Raw genomic sequence first — 17,123 nt, 5'->3', positions numbered from 1 at the left:
AGATTTCTTGCTTCTGCCACAAATTCCCCCAGCTGTGAGCCTTCCAACCTTCTAAGTATTCCTTTATATGTGGTTCAGAGTTCTGGGACCAGCCCCTGAGCCTGCTTGGTCGGGTATTCTGTGTTGTTGTTGGCGGAGCTCTCTGCTATGCATCCACCCGATCCGCCATCTTGTTTGTTCTCCCAGTCTTTTTTTTTAAATTTTGAGTTCTGTTCTGCATTTGCTTCCACTCTATTCTGGACTTTCTACTGTGATCCCTTTCAGAGCAGTTGGTAGTGGTAGTTGGGCACCATGTATGTTTTCTGGTCTCAGAGTCATGGTAACTGATGTTCACATGTTCCATTGGTCCAAATAATTTTTATCAGTCTTCTTTCTTCCAAACATGGAGATACAAATAGTTGCACCTTAGATGGCTGCTCATGAGCTTTTAAGATCTCAGTTGGTACCTCAGCCAAAGTAGGATGTAGAACATTGTTTTCATAGGTTATGTCATGCAAATTGATCATTTTATTCTCTGAGATTATGGTCCTAGGTCCTCAGGCCCAGCAACTCACTGCCTGAAGGTGTTTTCATCATTTTGTTCCTTGTATGCTCCACCACATTTGTGTTCGCAACAAAGGTAAATTAAGAACCCATGTACAAATATCCTCTGTCAAACCCTGATATATTTGTGAGCATACTCCCATTTTCCCTCTCATACCCATTCAGCTTGTATACCCTTCCATGTTTCTACCCACAGAATGCTGTTATTGCATGGTTGAACATACTAATGTTTCATTGCAAAGATTACAATCTCCTCCATGCACCATCATTCAACAGTATTTGCTCCTATTCTCTCTATGTGTGTGCGTGTGTATTTTTTTAAGCTAGACAGTGAATAAGGAAGACCATAGAAGAATTGATGTTTTTGAGTTATGGTGTTGGAGGAGAATATTGAAAGTGCCATGGGCTGCCAAAAGAACCAATAGATCCGTTTTGGAAGAATTACAGCCAGAGTGCTTCTTAGAGGCCAAGATGGCCAAATTTCATCTCTCATACTGTAGACATATTGTCAGAGGGGACCAGTCGCTGATGAAGGATATCACGTTTGGTAAGGTGGAGGGTTAGAGAAAAAGAGGAAAGCCCCCAACGAGATGGATTGGCCAAGTGGCAGCATTGATGGACTCAAGCTTGGCAACTGTAGTGAGGTTGGCCCAGGATTGGGCAATGTTTTGTTCTGCTGTGCATAAGTCAGTGCCAACTCGATGGCACCTAACAACAACAGCAATACAAAAACACTCAGGGATATGTAATAATTTAAACAACCAAAGGGCACATTCTGTAATCATGCCTCCTGGCCACCAGCACATAGTCTTTCTCATTCCCTGAGTCTAGAGTTCTCAGGTGTGCTATCTCTCCATGTCCTCATCTCTGCCTCCATCTCTGGTGTTGCTGCTTCTCTGGATAGGGTCCCACATTCAGCTTGTTCTCTTCTCCCTTGATGATCCTAGGGTCCTTTGTTCTGGACTGTAAGATTTACTGCTTCCCCCTTTTTGCTACAGAACTTCTTCCTTTACTGTTGCAATCATGATAACAATTACTCACTATTGAATCATAAGAATCTTCTCCCCATCTCTTTTCACCAGACCCATCTAGACAAGATGAGAACTATTCAGTGGGGATTCTACCTTCTCCTGAACACTCTGAAACTAAATTCCGTCTTGAAAATTTGTAAGCCAGTCACTTAAAGCCTTTCTAGCCCCCCATTATAGGTAGCCAATGCCTAAGTTTGTGCACACTAACTTTTAAGGAACAAACTTAAAAGGAACAAAGTTAAAACATAAAACAGACACATCTCTACCTGAAATTACAATGTTTGTACTAGAACAATGTCAATCTGAGTAGCTTGAATGTACTTTGAAAAAGGACTTTTGTTTTATCTAAGGAATAATTTGAATCATGGGAGAACCTAGATCTATTTGTGAGAAAGAAAAGTGGAGGGGAAGAGAAAGAGAGAGTAAGGTTCAAAGTAAAATACAACATACACTGTGATCTCAAGAGTACAATAGAAGAGATCCCTTCTCCTCCTTTCCGTCTTCCCCAAGTCTTCTGAGATGTCAAACGCAAAACAATTTCTCAAAATACCATTTTGGTCAAACTTTTCCATGACATTTCACTTTGGTGTCCTTGACTAGGACATTTGTTTTCTTTTTTAATTTTAATAAAATGATCACAAACCAGTCCTCAGCTTTCTCATATGACTGAAAATGTAACAAAATCTTGAAGGCTTCCCTAGATCACACATCAGTGGAATGGGAAACCTGGGAATAGTACTAATAGAGTTGGAGGTTTGGTGGCAGAGCTGCATTGTTGTTAAGTGGGTAATGAAAGAGCCTAAAATATACAGAAAGACCATCTGGGGAAAACAGAGTACTCATAGTGGTATGTCCCACTGGGACAGTGATAGGCCATTGAGTTGGTTTGCTATTGAATTAGAGGAAGAATTTACTTTGGTCTGTGAATCAGGTAAAATCTATCCTTTAAGTTGAGGTTGCAAAGTAGATCACCATTAATTGAGAACAGCACTTACATGTGTGTAGTGCAGTGAATTACTTCGTATGTGCTCTTCTGCTTACAGTCTTCGCAACTCCCACCAAACAACTGGGTAAGAGAGGCTGGGAGAAGATACTGATGGATTAAATAATTCAGTGTGAGTGATTATTAACAGAGTTGTGACAAAAAAGTTTTTCTCATATTATAGTCTGGTGGTAGTTGTGTGGTGTCAAGTTGGTTGTGACTCACAGTGACCCTGTATAGGATTTCCGAGGCTGTAAATCTCTACAGTAGCAGAAAGCTGCATCTTTCTTCCATTGAGCCACTGGTGAATTCAAACTGTTGACCTTGAGGTTAGCAACTCAATGCATAACCCACTATGCCACCAGAGCTCTTAATATTATAGCATGTTGCTGTTGGTAAGTGCTATAGAGTTAGTTCTGACTCACAGTGACCCTGTGTAGGGTCTCCAAGGATCTGCTGGTGAATTTGAATGGCTGACTTTCCAAGTCAAACTGACCTTGCAGTACTGGGCTTATCCTACAACACCACACCAGGACTCCATTATTACAGCATATATAGTATTAAAATTAAACAGCGTCCCAGAATCCTGGGCAACACTTCACAACTTCTGGATGTTTTAACAATGTAAGAAAAAATATATTATGAAGAATAAAATGAGGAAAACTTAAAGCAGTAAGGTTGATGGTGAATCTTGTGTCCCTGGTAAGAATATTTTCCCTGTCTTTTTATGTTGGACTGTATTTAAAACTTTCCACACATTTGAATCTTTTTCTTTCTTTCTTTGGCCAAACTTGTACTTTCTGACCTGTTCCCCAACGGGAAAGTAAAGATGAGGTATGATTTTGAATCTTAAGTCACCGATTTCAGGTAGGAAAGAATTTAGGAGATCCCTTAATCCCAATATCATCTTTTTACCGATGAGAAAACTGAAGAGTTAAAAATGTAAAAGAATTCGATTTATAAGAAATTATTTAATGTAGCAGGGTTTTTATTTTTAAGGGTGAGGGGGATTCTAATCACCAAAAGTTTACATTTGAATTTCCATTATGAAATTCTTGTTGTTAAGCGCTGTCGAGTTGGTTACAACTCATAGTGACCCTGTATAGGATTGCCAAGGAATAGAAGGTGAATTTGAACTGCTGACTTTGCAGTTCAAACTGACTTTCCAGTCCAGCGCATTAACCCACAGCACCACAATTGGGAGGTCTCACTTTCCCAAACCTCCTGGTTGGGCATATTTTGAACAACTACCATATTTTTTCTAAATTGTCTGCAACCCCTTCCTCCTTTTGTAGCTTCGATGAAACTTTTCAAGGGTAGGCTTTGAAACTTAGGCCAGATTATTTTGTTTGCGTATCTTGTATTTAAAACACATATTAACCTTTTGGCTTTGACACGCTCCTTTTTTGAGGGGAGTAATTGCTCAGAAGTGGCATCATGGTAGTAGAGTACCTGGGAGTTAGTAATAACAAGAGCAGGTCGGTCCAACCATCATTAGTAAGCCGCTCTCTGTGGCAAGTGTGATACACAAATTTCATATGGGGTAGACACATGTTGTTGTTGTTGTTAGGTGCCATTGAGTCGGCACCAACTCATAGTAACCTTATGCACAGCATAACGAAACAATGTCTGATCCTGGGCCAACCTCACTACTGTTGCCACACTTGAGTCCATCGATGCTGCCACCTGGCCAATCCATCTCATTGGGAGTCTTCCGCTTTATCTCTGACCCTCCATCTTACCAAACATGATATTCTTCTCCAGCGACTGTTCCCTCCTGACAATATGTCCAAAGTATGAGAGACGAAGTTTGGTCATCTTGACCTGTAAGGAGCACTCTGGCTGTACTTCTTCCAAAACAGATCTATTGGTTCTTTTGGCAGTCCATGGCACTTTTGGTATTCTCCTCCAACACCATAATTCAAAGGTCTTCCTTATTCACTGTCCAACTTTCGTATCCATATGAGGTTTTTGAAAATACCATGGCTTGGGTCAGGTGCACCTTAGTCCTCAAGCTGATGTCTTTGGTCTTCAACACTTTAAAAAGGTCTTGTGCAGCAGATTTGCCTAACGCAATAGTCATCTGCTCTCTTGACTGCTGCTTCCATGAGTGTTGATAGTTGATCCAAGAAGAATGAAGTCCTTCACAACGTCAATCTTTTCTCTGTTGATAAGAATGTTGTTTATTGGTCCAGTGGTGAGGATTTTGGTTTTCTTTACATTGAGATGTAATCCATATGGAAGGCTGTGCTCTTTGATCTTCATCAGTAGATGTTTTAAGTCCTCTTCACTTTCAGCAAGCAAGGTTGTATCATCTGCATATTGCAGGTTGTTAATGAGTCTTCCTCCAATCCTGATGCCACGTTTTTCTTCATAGAACCCAGCTTCTCGGATTATTTGCTCAGCATACAGGTTGAATAAGTATGGTGAAAGAATACAACCTTGTTGCACACCTTTCTTAATTTTAAACCATTTAGTGTTCCCATGTTCTGTTCGAACAACTGCTTCTTGGTCCAGGTACGATTCTTTATGAATACAATTAAGTTTTCTGGAAAACCCATACTTCACAATGTTGTCCATAGCTTGTCATGATCCACACAACTGAAAGCCTTTGTGTAGTGAATAAAGCACAGGTAAACATCTTTCTGATATTCTCATATATACACATATTCTGATATACACATAGGGTATGTCAATTTCCACAAAATGACAGTATCTAAAGGTTCAGCATAGGCATGACTATGCTGTCCAGAGTGTGCTGTGGTTACAGCTGAGAGTTTCCAAGATGACTGCAGATAAAATCACTGTGTGTGGCCTTGGTCGTGAAAAGCTATGTGATCTTGGACAAGTTATTTAACTTTGCTGTACTCTATGAGTAGAGTATGTAAAGATGATAATAATTTCTCTCACATTAGGTTGTTTTCACTATTAAATGAATTAGTACCATGCTTATAACAGTGCATGGCAAGTTATAACTGCAATATGTGTTAAGTGCAGTTATAAATGTTTCAATAGTTACATATTTATGTGGAATAGAGAGAAAGACAATTGGTATGGCTTTAAGGATAATTTTGCTTCTGATGAGGCTAACTGAAAAAAACAAAAACAAAACAGTGGGCTGATTTCGTGACAAAAATGAAGTAAACACTAATATGATAGTGGGAAATGAGTGATTAGATTTGAGAAATACTGTGAAGGAGTAAAAAATATATATATCAGGGTGACCAATCAGGTTGATTTTCTGAGAGATTTCCCAGGGCTGAAGGAGTTCCTAGGATGAGGTACTTTCAGAGCTAAACCCAGGACAGTGCCAGGCAAGCCAGAATGTTTTATCATTCTATAAGGCACTCTGGTAACGTAGTGGTTACCAGAGTGCCTTATAGAATCAGGCTGCAAACTGTAATGTCAACAATTCAAAACTACCAGCTGCTCTGCAGGGCAAGATGAGGTGTTTTGCTCCCATAAAGATTTGCAGCCTCAGAAACCCTGTACAGGGTCACTATGAGTTGGAACCGACTCCATGGCACACAGCCTCCAGCCGCCAGCCATAGAACTACAGTCTGATACTCATTTTACAAAATTTACTGAGCATCTACATTTTTTCCAGGCATTGGACGAGGCACTAGTGGGGGCTTTTGAAGAGCCCTTGCCTGCCAGGAGCTAGTAGAAGAATGGTCCCTTGTTTCTGATCCTGCTATGACCTGCCCTGTGACTTTTAGAAAGGCACTCAGCTTCTCTCTGTGTTTCTTAGTTTGCAACACAATCAATTGGAATAAATGATCTCTAAATTCTTTCCAATTCTTGGGTTCTTCAACATGAAATGCACCGTACATCTGTTACTGCTTAAAAACTCAACACCCACTGATGTCCAGGGTTAGAAAAGAACAATGAACAAAGCATGTATTGTGAGTCTTTTTTAGCTCTCAATTTCAACCTAAGGCTTGGGAGAAAAAGAAGGGAATGGAGTCTCTCCATCTCTTAGTCCCCTAGCCACTCATAACCCTGACATTTTGTGTTCCAAGCTTAAGATCCTTTGAGAAAATTGTGATAATGTATATGGTCTGGAAATTAGCAGCAGAAGAGAGATTTCCCAACAGGCCCAAACATGAAAAGTTTCCATAAGAGATGAACAATTTATTAGGGCCAGAGGAGATGTTTATGAGGCCAACAATACATGCTGTTCCTATGGATGTTAAGTTTAGGTGTTGAAGCGGAATCTTTGGAATTAAGACAATAATCAATAGTTTACTTAGTTGATTAGGATGTTCTTGTTTGGAGTTGTCTTTGTCTTCACCAGTTGACCTTTCAGATTTGACAATATTCCCAGTTTCAGACAAGTTATGTTACATAAGAGTATAACTCACTGACCATCTGTTTTTGTGTGACTAAAATCATCTTAAGTTATGGCTTTGGAAAAAAAACACCTCACGCAAATTGTTATTTATGCACATTTCCCCCTCTAGAGTCAATTTAATTAAACATATTTCTCTTGAGTGAACTTAGTTGTATGATGTCATGAAGAGGAAGAGTAGCTCAGTTGCTAGGAATCTTGCTAAGGAAAACATGACAGGAATCCAATCATCCATGCTAAGCACATACTCATCATTACCCACAACTGAAGTTATCTGTTAGTGAGATATGAAACATGAGTACATTGTTTTGGTTATTTACAAATCTAAGAAGAGTTTCTTGGCTCAGTGAACTTAGTTCCCAGGAGTCCTGTCTTTTATTTGTTTAAAAAATAATAAATGTCTAAGACTTGTTTGTAATGCCCAGACTCCCTATAGGCAACATTCTCTGTAATTATGGCTCCCCTGAGTCATTGATAGTTTTTAGGACCAGAATGTTGAGAGAGAGATAGACTATAAAAGCAACTAGATATTATCAGGGGGTATAGCTCAGGGGTAGAGCATTTGACTGCAGATCAAGAGGTCCCTGGTTCAAATCCAGGTGCCCCCTATGTATTCCTGCTTTTTTTCTAGGAGAATATAGATTGACTTTAATTTGACAATACTATATAATCTCCTGGTTTATGGGTGCTTGATTATAAAGAATGTGCCTTGCATTTATAGTATGTTAGGCCCCAGTCTAGATTCTTTACATTATTACCTCTTCAATTTTTCACCCAGAATTTTGAAGATACATACTATCAGTATCTCCATTTGACTTGAGGAGAAAAAGACTTGGGGATGCTCAGTATTCTGCTGAAGGTCAAAAAGCTACTAAGTACAGGATTTGAACTCAGAACACAAACTCTTAACGACTTCATTATACTACACATACATGCCTGACATTAAAATCTTTGTAACAAAACTCCCACTTCTTAGCAATTTCCCCAGGGTTTTGTCTATTGAGTTTTAAGACCTCTGGGCTGCAAAGACCACTCATTTGATGTCCCCATACTTAGTAGTGCCCAGAGGAAAATTAGGGAATAGGATCTTTATCTACAGAACTCTTCTTGTGTCAACATAAACTGGACTGAACTTTTTCTTTCATAAGGCTTGAGGAATTTTTCTTCCGGTCCCCTATTCACGTGTTAAAGTTGAGTGCCCACATATTGGGTATCTTCATTACACCCAGGGATGGGAGTCCAGTTCTAACTCCTGACCACAACAAGATGTATTTGAAAAATACATACTGAGTACATGGAGTATGTGCCAGAAATGTGGCAAGTGTGGTCCCAGAGATGAAAAAGGCACAACCACTGCCCTCAGTGTTTGCACAATCAGGATATTGCATGTAAAATAACAAAACAGTGAACTATATGGTGATGGGCCAGGTTCGGAAATCAGAGGAGGAGACAGTGATAAATTCTGTCTAGAGGAGGGGAAGTTAAGGGAGACTTCAGAGAGGAGTTGATGGCCAATTAGGGTTTTAAAGATGAATAATATTTCAGCAGATTGAGGGTAAAATGGAGGTGGGGATCATGGGACAGGTGGTTGAGTTTCAGGCGGAGAAAATAGCCTGGGTCAAGTCTGGAGTCAGGTGGATGCAATTCCAGTCATCTGAAGCACAGAATGTGATGGGGAAAGGGGCAGTAGATGAAGCTGGAGCTCAAGAGACAAGTGGTTCCGTAAGTGCACTTGAGTCACTTAGACTAATAGCAACCCAGTATAGGATTTCTGCTGTGGCGCTCTGGGTTAATGTGCCAGACTGCAAAGCCATTTGAACTGCAAGGTCACCGGTTCAAGCTCACCAGATGCTCCTTGGAAACCCTATACAAGGTCGCTATGGGTCAGAATCCACTGGAAGGCACTTGACAACAACAACATAGGATTTCCAGGGAGTGGCTGGTGGGTCTGAATAGCTGTTCTTGTGGTTAACAATCCTATAGTGCCACACCAGGACTCCAAAGAGACAGGTGGTGGTGGTGGTGATACTGTTTATGTGTCTTGGAGTCAGTTTGACTCATGTTGTTGTTGTTATTGTTATGTGCTGTTGAGTTGGTTCCAACCCATAGCGACCCTGTACAGGGTTTCTAAGGCTGTAAATCTTTATGGGAGCAGAAAGCCTCATCTTTCTCCTGTGGAGCAGATGGTAGTTTCGAACTGCAGTTCAACTCATAGTGACCCCGAATAGGGTTTCCAAGGCTGTAAATCTTTATGGGAGCAGAAAGCCTTATCTTTCTCCCATAGAAGAGCTAGTGGTTTCTAACTGCTGATATCAAGGTAAGGAACAGATAGAGGTCAAAAGATAAGGAAATTTTCTAAAAGACTTGGAGTTTATCCTGAAGGCACGCAAAGTGGAGTGACTTAGATTTTGTTATAAAACTGGTTCAAACTCAACTGTCCTTCCTTGGAAATGTATACAGGGTCATTATGAGTTGAAAGCCACTGGAAGGCACTTAACAACAACAAGCCCTGGGCAGAGTGGGAGGAGGGGTGTGAGGAGGCCACTCTGAAGGTGGTGGAATGAGAGTGAGATGAAATCAACAGTTTCTAGTGACTAACTGGAATTGAGGGGTCTCTTCAGTGAAGGAGGTGCAGTGATCAATTGCTTGACTGTAACCAAAAAGTTGGATGTTCAAACCTCCCAAGTGCTCTGTAGAAGAAATATTTGGTGGTCTGTTTCCATAAGGATTTGTTGTTGTTGTTAAGTGTGGTTGAGTCCGTTACGACTCATAGAGACCCTGTTTATGAGGAGATACTGGGGGTTTGAACTGCCTACCTTGTGTTTCAAACTGACCGTGCAATCTCGTGCATTATTCTGAAGTACCTGGGAATACTCTATGGGGCAGTTCTGCTCTGTCCTCTTGGGTCACTATGAGTCAGAATGGAGGCTATATATATATTTTTTTTTAAATGAATTGAATTGGGGAGGAAGTATATGGGAGGAGCCTGGAATTGTGCTTTGAAGTAGATGACTAAATAGTGGTGTTATCAATCAAGGTAGGGAGGACTGCTGGTTAAATGGGTAAGTGTGTAGACCCTGCACTCAGCCCTGAGCTTACATGGAAATCCTGGCTACACCACCTTCTAGTTGGGTCACCTTGTGCGAGATATTTTTTTTTTTTAATTAAATGTTTTTATTTTGCATTGAGTGAAAGTTTACAGGGCACATCATCAGCTTCACATTCAACCATTCATATAGCTTGTTTCATTACATTGATTATTATCCCCGCCATATATCATCAGTTTACAGTGTTTCTCTCTATCCTCTTTAGCTTTTTTTTTTTTTTTTTTTGGGTGGGGGGGGACTTGGCTTATTGGAATTTACAGTCTCGCTTTTAGGGGATTTTACATTTGTCTGTGGATATCCAGGGCGCGAGATATTTTAATATCTCAGTTTCCTCACCTACAAAATCAGAGTGATAATAATAGTATTTTAGGGAATGTTTGTGATTATAACACAGGATATGAAGACAGAGCTTTGGGTACCATGCCTGACACATAGTATATGCTCAATAAACATGAACCAGGGCGCTGTAGGATAAGTAGTTGTTGCTAAGTGCTGTGGAGTCGACCCTGACCCATAGAGACCCTGTATAGGGTTTTCAAGGAGTGGCTGGTGAGCTTGAATTGCCGACCTTGCAGTTCAAACGGCTTTGCAGTCTGGCGCATTAACCCAGAGCGCCACAACAGAACTCCATAGGATAAGTACTAGACTGTTAATCACAAAGTTGTTGGTGCAAACCCACCATCTGCTCCTCAGAAACCGTACAAGAGTTTGCTATGAGTTGGAAGCAGCTTGATGGCACTTAACAATAACAACATTTTTATTATTATTGGAGTTCCCAGTTGATACAAATGGTTAATATGTTTGATTGTCTAAAAAATAGAAAGTTAGAAGGTTCAAGTCCTCCCAGAGGTACCTTGGAAGAAAAGTCTGATGATCTGCTTTTGAAAACTCAGTCACTGAAAACCCTATGGAGCACAGCTCTATTGTGACACACACTAGGTCTCCATGAGTCACAATCAACTCAACAGTAACTTTTTGTTTTTTCTTACTTATTATTGTTATTAAGGAACTCTGCTAGCATAGTGGTTACGAGTTGGGCTGCTAACTGCAGGGTCAGCAATTTGAAACTACCAGCTATTCTGTGGGAGAAAGATGAAGCTTTCTGCTATTGTAAAGATTTACAGCTTTGGAAACCCTATATGGGGTCGCTTTGAGTTGGAACCAACTCTACAGCACATAACCACCACCACCACCATTATTATTACTATCACAAAGCTAGACGGGAAGAAATGCAGGTTTGAGCAAGATGATGACAAGTTGAGTTTTGGGCACTCTGAATTTGAAGCTCGGGGTATCCGTAGGTACTTCAGAGTGGAGAGATTAGGAATGGGTGTTTTAGGCCTTCACAGAGCTTGTGAGCTGAGTCTCTGGCTGCCATTTGCTCTTCATGAAATAGTGCACCCTTTGAAAATCTGATAAAAACATGCGCAATACACAAGATGTACACATATACAATATTTTGCCTTTAATTTCAGAGTTGTACATAAACCCCTGAAATCTAATTTTTAATGATATTAATTTGTGGATATCTAATTAATATCCCTTCATACCATCCCAGCACCTGTTGGTGGCCCATAACACTAATAACTATTCATTGATGTGTCCCGAGATTTACGGGCAGCTGCTGGCATATTTTCTAATTTAGAAAATTAGACTGTTGATATAGTACTGAGGTTCAGATGCTGGGAAGAAAACAAGCACATGTGCTCTGTGAAAAGCAGAAGCTGGGTGTGGTTAGAAGGGGATGAAGGATGTTTCTAAGCCCAGGAGGAATTGCAGCCACAAAAGGTATTTATGAGGTGTCATAAAAATAGAATAAGTGCTCATTTGAAGCCTGTTGTTGTCATGGGGGTATAGCTCAGTGGTAGAGCATTTGACTGCAGATCAAGAGGTCCCTGGTTCAAATCCAGGTGCCCCCTATATTACTCTTCTTGGCAATTTCATTCACAATTCAGGAAAGCAAGGTGCCTCTGGCTTAATATTTAAGGAGGGTCTCACTGTCCGTTTCCTGCAAGAACTTTGACTCAATAATTCCATCACATAAGGAGTATATGTTCACATACGATACTGACTATCTTGTCCTTACCTTTCTCCCAGCATACACAAACACAGCCATATACCCAGAGACATATGGTGGGGCTTTAAAAATTTATGGAAAAATTCCATTATCTTTTCATTCCATTTTTCCAAGTACTTTTTTGAAACTCTTCATGCAAACACACACACACACACACACGTCTCCCTTGCTCCTCCATGCACTTGCTTATACATTCTTTTATTTCTTCTTTATACATTCAATCTTATTAACTGGACTCTTGCCATCTCCTTTTCATCAAACATTTTATTTGTAATAATTTTTAGATTGACAGAGAGTTGTAAAGATTGTAGGGAGAGGGTTCTATATACTTTTTGCCAACTTCTTGTAATGCTAATAACTTACATAAACACGGTATAGTTATTCAAGCTATGAAATAAACATTAGTGCAACATTACTAACTAAATAAAAACTTTCTTCAGTTTGCTCCAGTTTTTCCTCTTAAGCCTTTTTTCTATTCCAGGATACAAGCCAGGATATCAGGTTGTATTTAGTCATAATGTCTCCTCAACTTCCTGCATTGGGGGTATAGCTCAGTGGTAGAGCATTTGACTGCAGATCAAGAGGTCCCTGGTTCAAATCCAGGTGCCCCCTCAACTTCTTTAGACTGAGAAACTCAGTGAGCTGTCTTTGTTAAGATTACAACCTAGAAAACACATGGGGCCGTTCTAGTCTGCCACAGGAAGTCACTATGAATCATTATGACCCAACAACAGTCTCTTCTAATTTCTGGCAGTTTCTTAGACTTGCCTGATTTTTGGTAATCTTGACACTTTTTTTTTTTTTTTTAAATATTGTAAAGGTGAATTTCTTGTATTCACATTTTATTTTATGTTTTATTGTAAAAAAACAAAATACCACATAAGTCAATTCTGACTCATACTGACCATAAGGCAGAGCAGAACTGCTCGTTAGGGTTTCTGACACTGAAAATCTTTACAGAAGTAGACATCCTCATCTTTCTCTTGGACAGCAGCTGGTGGGTTTGAACCACCAACCTTGCAGTTAGCAGGTTACACTAAACCCACTGCATCACCAGGACTCCTAGCGTAGTGGTTACGTATCAGGCTGCCAGCCTTAAGTTCAGCAGTTCAAAACTACCAGCGGTTCCGCAGGAGAAACAGGCGTTCTGCTCCATTAAAGATTTACAGCCTTGGAAACTATGTGCAGGGTCACTATGAGTCGGAGTCGACTCCACGGTACTTAACAACAACAACAACAAGCTCTTAAATTTAGCCATATCCAGGTTCATCAGAAGGAGCCCTGGTGGCATGGTGGGTTACGAGTTGGGGTGTTAACCACAAGTTCAGCAATTTGAATCTATGAGCCTCTCTTTGGAAGAAAGAGGCTTTCTGCTCCTGTAAAAATTTGCAGCCTCAGGAATTCTATACAGGGGCCACTATGAGTTGGAACCGATTCCACAGCATACAACCACCACTACCAGGTTCACAGGAGTCCTGGTGTGGTGCTGTGGGTTAATGTACCATACTACAAAGCTGTTTGAACTGCAAGGTCAGTGGTTCAAGCTCACCAGCCGCTTCTCGGAAACCCTATACAGGATTGCTGTGGGTGGGAATCAATTCGACGGCACTTAACAACAAACCAGGTTCTTTAGATATATTGTATGCCATCAATTTGCTTTTGATTTAGTGCTATTTTATGATATATTTATGGTTGTGTAGGAAGTCCTGGTGTGGTGCTGTGGGCTAATGTGCCAGACTGCAAAGTCATTTGAACTGCAATGTCAGTGGTTGAAGCTCACCAGCTGCTCCTTGGAAACCGTATACAGGGTTGCTATGGGTGGGAATCAACTTGATGGCACTTAACAACAACAACAACAACAAGGAAGCCCTTGTGTGGTGCTGTTGGATAAGCACTAGACTTCTAGCCACAAGGTCAGTGGTTCAAACCCACTAGTTACTCTTTAGAAACCCTATACAGGGTCCCTATAAGTTGGAACGAACTCGATGGCACTTCAACAACAACAAATAAATGAAGTTGTATTGCCAATCTTTCTAAACATAAGTTATAAGGTGTTTTTTTTTTTCACAAAGAAAAAGGTTTTTAAATGGCAGAATTCTTATTTAACAGAATGTTTTTGATCATCTCATTTACAATGGTAAGTTGATTTGAGGTTATTATTTACAACACCTGCAGTAATTAATTTAATGACCTGCTATCCCATAGATTAATTTCTCATCCATGAGAGTGAGTTAGAACCAGTCATTAAAGAAGTCATTCTAGAAATTAAATAGGTAGATGTGGGATCCATTAATTAGTTCATTGGGCTAATTGATTTCAAGAATCTTCAATTTTCATCACTCTTCTTTCCTCCACACAGGGAAAGACCAATAGTTTCACCTCAGATGGCTGCTTATGAACTTCTGAGATCCCAGTCACTAGTCACAAAAATAAGATGTCGAACATTGTCTTTGTGAACTGTTATGCCAGTTGACCAATTGACTACGGTTCTGAGCCTCCAGTCCAAGCAACTCATTTCCTCAAGGCATTTGGTAATGTCTAAGAAGTTTTCATTTTGCCATTGGTATGCTCCACCACATTCATGGATATGTTTGAAGCAAAGGTAAATATCCATGTACAAATATCCTCATCAAACCTTTATGTACTTATCAGCATACTCCAATTCTCCCTCCCATACCTGCTCAGCCTGTGTACCTGTCCATGGATCTATCCAGAGATCACTGTTTTTTCAAGGTTGCGTAAATAACAATATTTATCTCTATTTCCTTTATCTCTTGCACTTCTCCCTGTGTCTCCCCCTGCTTCACCATGCTGCTGTCAGCATGCCTGTTGTTGTATATTGCCTTCACTGTCACCCAAGTTAACACTTGTCAACTGCAAGGTCAGTTTGAACCACAAGATCAACAGTTCAAACTCACCAGCCACTTGCTGGAAACTCTATACAGGGTCACTATGAGTTGGAACCAACTCAATGACATTTGACAACACCCCTCTAGCCAGTGAATTACTTACTCTCCCTTCCCTCCCGCCCCTGGTAAAAATCAAAGTATGTTTAAAGCATGAAAACCTTTTCTTAACTTTTTACAATACTGGTCTCATATATTATTTTTCCTTTTGTAATTGACTAATTTCAATCAGCATAATGTCCTCCAGGTTCATCCATGTTATGAGGTGTTTCACAGAATCATCATTATTCTTCAGTGTTGTGTATTATTCCATTGTGTGTACGTAACAAACTTTGTTTATTCATCCTTATGTTGATGGGCATTTAGGTTGTTTCTATCTTTTTGCTATTGTTAATAGTACTGTGATGAACTTCAGTGTGCATACATCCATTCGCGTCATGGTTCTTACATCTTGAGGATATATACCAGGTAGAGAGATTGTTGAGTCATACAATATTGCTATATTCAACTTTCAGAGGAAGCATCATACCATTTTCCATAGTGATTTCACCATTTTTACAGTCCCACCAACTATGTAAGAGGGTCCAAGTCTCTCCACCCCCTTGCCAGTATTTATTGCTTTTTTTCATTTTGAGCTTTTCTACTACTAATGCTGGCGTGAGATGTTACCTTGTTTTTCTTTTTTTAAAAACTTTTTATTGTGAATTGAGTGAAGGTTTACAGAGCAGATCATAAGTTTTATATTCAACAAATCATATACTTTCCTTCATTATATGGTTGCAATCCCTTCCATGCACCAACAGTTAACAGCATTTACCTCGATACCTTGTTGTTTTGATTTTATTTGCTAATGATTGTTACATTTCTTCATGTTTGTTGGCTGCCTGAATGTCTTCTTTGGTGAAGTGTCTGTTCATGCCCTCTGCCTATTTTTAAATTGATATGGTTTTTTTTTCTTGTTGAGATATTCAAGCTTTCTATATATTTTATATTTGTCCCTGGTTTGATATGCTGCTGCCAAACATTTCCCCCCACAGTCTGTGGTTCCTCTTTTTATTCTTTTTGTAAAATCTTTTGATTCACATAAGTTTCTAATTTTTTGGTGGTTCCACTCATCTATTTTGTCTTCTGCTGTTTGTAAGTTTTCAGTTATGTTTGATAGTGGACTTATACCATGTATGAGCCACTCCTGGGAAACCCTATACAGGGAAATTCTGAGTCATTGTATTCATATTTATTTGATGATTGTTTGTTGGTGTGTTCTCAGGCACTCACCAATTGACTTCTGGTGGATGTGATTAGAGAATGGAAGCATGTGTACAGTTATCCATTCACCATTTGTACAGCTCAGTTGAGGGCAGGTTTGGCTGGTGTCAATCTTTGGTCAGGTAATATAGGAGTTGGTATTGGCTCTTGCCCAGAGGGTATCACTGCAGAGGGTACTGTTTTGGCTGAATTGTATGGGTACAGTTGCTGTGTCTTGTAAGGTGGGGCAAGAAGAGAAAACACAGACACACACACACACACACACACACACACGAAAACAAAACAAAAAACAAACAAGCAACAAAAGTGGAAAAAGAAAGTAATAAACAAGACAAATGAAAAAGCAGGCAGCAGCAAGAGAAGAGAACATGTCAACTAAAATAGAAAAGAGGGAAATTAAAATAAAGTGGCAGCAGAGAAAAATAAGAAAGTAAATAAGAAGAAAGAATGAAAGAAAGAAAAAACACTAAACAAAACTAAGGAGAGGGAAGAAGAAAAGACCAGACAGTAGTAAAGAAAAATCAAGAGAGAAAAATGAAAGAAGAAGAAGATGAAAAGGGGAAAAAGAAACAGAAGAAAGAAGGAAAAATAAAAGTGGAGACAGAAAGGATTAAAAAACAAAGTCGATCAGGAACAGCAACATCTCCTGGGAACTGGTTACAAATATAAATGGTTAGGTCCTTCCCGGCACCTACCGAATCAGAAACTTCTGGAGGTGAGGCCCAGTTCCTAGTGTTTTAACAAGCTCTCCAGGTGATACTGATGCACATTAAATTTTGAGAACCATTGATTCCAGTTTCCCCTCTTCTAGTCTTCATCCTGGGCTGCTCTTTTTTTTGTTATGCCTTAACTCTGCACTC

The 17,123-nt window shown here is 39.9% G+C and overlaps 3 non-coding genes across 3 annotated transcripts; all 3 read left to right on the top strand.

Moving 5' to 3' along the window:
* The first annotated feature begins 7,443 nt into the window (after positions 1–7,443).
* Positions 7,444–7,515, top strand: TRNAC-GCA. The gene has a single exon. It is a non-coding gene; the product is annotated as a tRNA-Cys (tRNA).
* Positions 7,516–11,861: 4,346 nt separating this feature from the next.
* On the top strand, positions 11,862–11,933 carry TRNAC-GCA. Its single transcript has one exon. It is a non-coding gene; the product is annotated as a tRNA-Cys (tRNA).
* A 698-nt stretch (positions 11,934–12,631) lies between these two features.
* On the top strand, positions 12,632–12,703 carry TRNAC-GCA. Its single transcript has one exon. It is a non-coding gene; the product is annotated as a tRNA-Cys (tRNA).
* The last annotated feature ends 4,420 nt before the right edge of the window (positions 12,704–17,123 follow it).

Source organism: Chrysochloris asiatica, unplaced genomic scaffold, assembly GCF_000296735.1.
Source record: "Chrysochloris asiatica unplaced genomic scaffold, ChrAsi1.0 scaffold00028, whole genome shotgun sequence".
Taxonomy (NCBI): Eukaryota; Metazoa; Chordata; class Mammalia; order Afrosoricida; family Chrysochloridae; genus Chrysochloris; species Chrysochloris asiatica.
This window is presented reverse-complemented; position numbering and strand designations above follow the sequence as displayed.